The following is a 2,813-nucleotide window of genomic DNA, read 5'->3' on the forward strand; positions in this document are numbered from 1 at the left end:
GGGACGGGGGGGGCCAGCGCAGCCGACAGCCCAAAGCCCCCGGTGCCGCGGCTCCGGGCACGCCGCGGAGCGAGGGTGGGAGCACGGACCAGGCTCACCCCCAGCCCTGCCCTGCCCTGCCGGCGCTGCCGTCGCAGGACACCAGGGAAGGTCCCGCCGTAGGTGCCAGCCCGGCCTCGTCCCAGGAGCAGGCTCAGGCGAGGAGCAGGCTCAGGAGCTGGTCACTCGGCAATTAACATACCCACCAAGAACTTCCCTCTTCTTTCAGGAGGAAGATTTCAGAGTATTATTTCTATAAAAGAAAGCAGTAGCTATGAGTGACACCATTTGTCACCAGCTCACCAGCACAGCTCAATGGCTGTCCCCATTTTCAGGCTCCCTACAAGGGATCCAGAACATGAAAGTGCAGGTGGGATGCTGAGAAGAGCATGGAACCCTCCCAGTCCAGCCCTCAGTCCAGCTGCCCTGAAGGCCCCCAGCATCACCACCCTTTGCTCCCCACTTCCAAGTCACATCTCAAATCCTCCTCAGTCCAGCCTTAGGCGCTGAACAAACATCCCTGCAGCTATTTTTAAAGATTTTTGGGAAGTTTTAGCTCCATGCAAGATGAAGAAATGTTACATACTTTGGCACGTTCTTCCCTCTAGGGTTCACGTTCTTCCATCTTCAGGCAATAAAACTGCTGTGGGAATCGCTGCTCACCATGTGCAATGCTGCTTTGTTTACTGTTCTGCTGGTTCTGGGAGAGCTCTCAGGGAAGAGGTGGCTGGGGGCAAAGTGGAGGCAAGGAAAGGTTTGCCCTTGGCTTCTGCTCAGTTCCTCGAGCACCTTGCAGGTACTGAGGGATGTCCTGGGAGCTCAGGTGTGGCTCAGCACCCGTGAGATGGTGCCTGTGGTGAGGCAGAGCAGCCACTGCTCCTCCCTGGCCTTGGATGAGCTGTCACTCACAGCTGCACAGAGCCAGCTGCCGTCCAGAACAGACCTGAACTGCTGGAGAGCCCAGTGCCCCTTGTGCAGCCCCTGCACGAGGCAGCTGAGCCCCTCCAGGAGCGCTGTGCAGCTCTGAAGTGCATTTGATGGCAGCAAGGAGGCCCAGGTGCTCAGCTGGGGAAGAGCTGTGCCAGGACTGACCCTGTTTGTCCCCATGCCAGTGCCACACTGCTCCCAGGGCCATGTGCTCTGACACACTGCCTTGACTTGGGGTGCAGGAGCAGCTCAGTGAGGACTGCACACCCGGGGCCTGAAATCTGGGGACTGATCAGGATAACATCCAGCTCCCAGTGCCCTTCCCCAGGGGATCCCACCAGGGCTGGGCATTGGCCCCCAACAGCCAGACATGCTCAGTCCTTATTCAGGCAAAGCTGCAGCTGCTCCATGACTAAAACCCAAACACACGTGATTTTGAAGCAAAGAATCCTGTGAGAATCAAAGGGTTTTCTGAGTCATCCCCTACTTCTTCCAGCTTTAAATGTTCAGGGATGCCATGGAGCTGGAAACAGTTTTATTTTAAAATACATGCTTTGGGATAATCAAAAGCACAAACACTAAATAAAGCTAAATTTAATTGCATTTTGGTTTACTGCTGGATCTGAAATAGCTGTTTTTCCAACAGCTATCTGGAATCACAACTTTATGGTCCCCAGGACAGAAGAGGGCTGGCAAAATGTCAAGCCCAGGCCACAGCTTTGCAGATGGAGCTGCAGCCGCCCATGAACTCGTGCATGGCTGCAGCCCACAGCAGGCTGGAGAGCCAGGATATGGGACCTGGCTGCTCCTGCATGGGAATTTCTCTTTTTCCTATAATTTTTTCCTAGTCCTCATTGCTTGCACTCAGCCTGCAGGAAGTCTAACTCTGGTAAATCTACTAAAACCATGGAAATGAGCAGTGCCATGGACACATCTTCATGGAAAAGGCATACCTGTGCTTCAACACAGAGCTGATGAATGCTGGGTGTTAAATCAGGCTTGGGAACATCCTGAGGGCACAATAAATTACAACTTTTCTGTGTCTTTCTTAAATGTGCCCATGAGTAAATTCTCAAGTCTGAGATTGAATTCCTCCATGGCTCACCAGCTGGTGTGCTGATTTCCAGAAAAATACAAAATCAATATTGTAATCTGCCCCAAAGGAAACAAGGCTTTGGAGACAAAACGTGGCAATATCAGCAATGCACAGAACTGTTTGGTCCCAAACCCATACACCCAATTCCTTGTGTTTCTGGGTTCACTGCTCAGGGGGAACATAAGCCAGTCCAGACCTGTGTGCTCAGATGCAGGTGACAGTCACACTGCTCGGTAATGCCGTGTCATCCATCACATCCCTGCCTGCTCCATCCTCTGGCCATGGTATCTCTTTTTGTTAGCTGAACAACAACAACGACAACAAAAAAACCCAGTCCTCAGATGGGTTGCAATAAAAAAAAAAAAAGAAAAAGAAAAAATCCTGTAGCCATGGTCAGTCCCAGAATTGCTGGCCTGTCACACTATCTGGCTGTCACACTTGTGCCATGGCTGGGGAGGGTTTTGGAAACTGAGTCATCAGAACATCACTGGGAAGGCAGAAGGAGCCAGAGAAGCTGACTTGTGTATGCAGACAAATGGAGAAGGGAGGATCTACCTGGATGCTGCAGTCTTGAGTTCTATAAAGCATTCACAGCAGATAGAGAATTTATATGAGTTCATGCACATATCAAGATAATTTCTTCTCTTCTCTTCCCCAGTGTGAAGAGAAAAGAAGTGTGGGACTACACTAAACTTACTCAGGGCTAGAGAACCTTTCACATCATGTTCCTAAAAGGTTTGTGGGATTCAAA

At 51.2% G+C, this 2,813-nt stretch overlaps 1 protein-coding gene across 1 annotated transcript in view; it reads right to left on the minus strand.

The window, feature by feature from the left end:
* OXTR (oxytocin receptor) overlaps positions 1–286 on the minus strand; it is a 6,817-nt gene extending 6,531 nt beyond the window's left edge. The window contains exon 1 of the mRNA XM_005426634.2: positions 242–286. The gene's annotated coding sequence lies outside the window, so the exon portion shown is untranslated. The remainder of the gene's footprint in view (positions 1–241) is intronic.
* Positions 287–2,813: the final 2,527 nt, after the last annotated feature.

The sequence above is a fragment of the Geospiza fortis genome, unplaced genomic scaffold, assembly GCF_000277835.1.
Source record: "Geospiza fortis unplaced genomic scaffold, GeoFor_1.0 scaffold128, whole genome shotgun sequence".
Classification (NCBI taxonomy): domain Eukaryota; kingdom Metazoa; phylum Chordata; class Aves; order Passeriformes; family Thraupidae; genus Geospiza; species Geospiza fortis.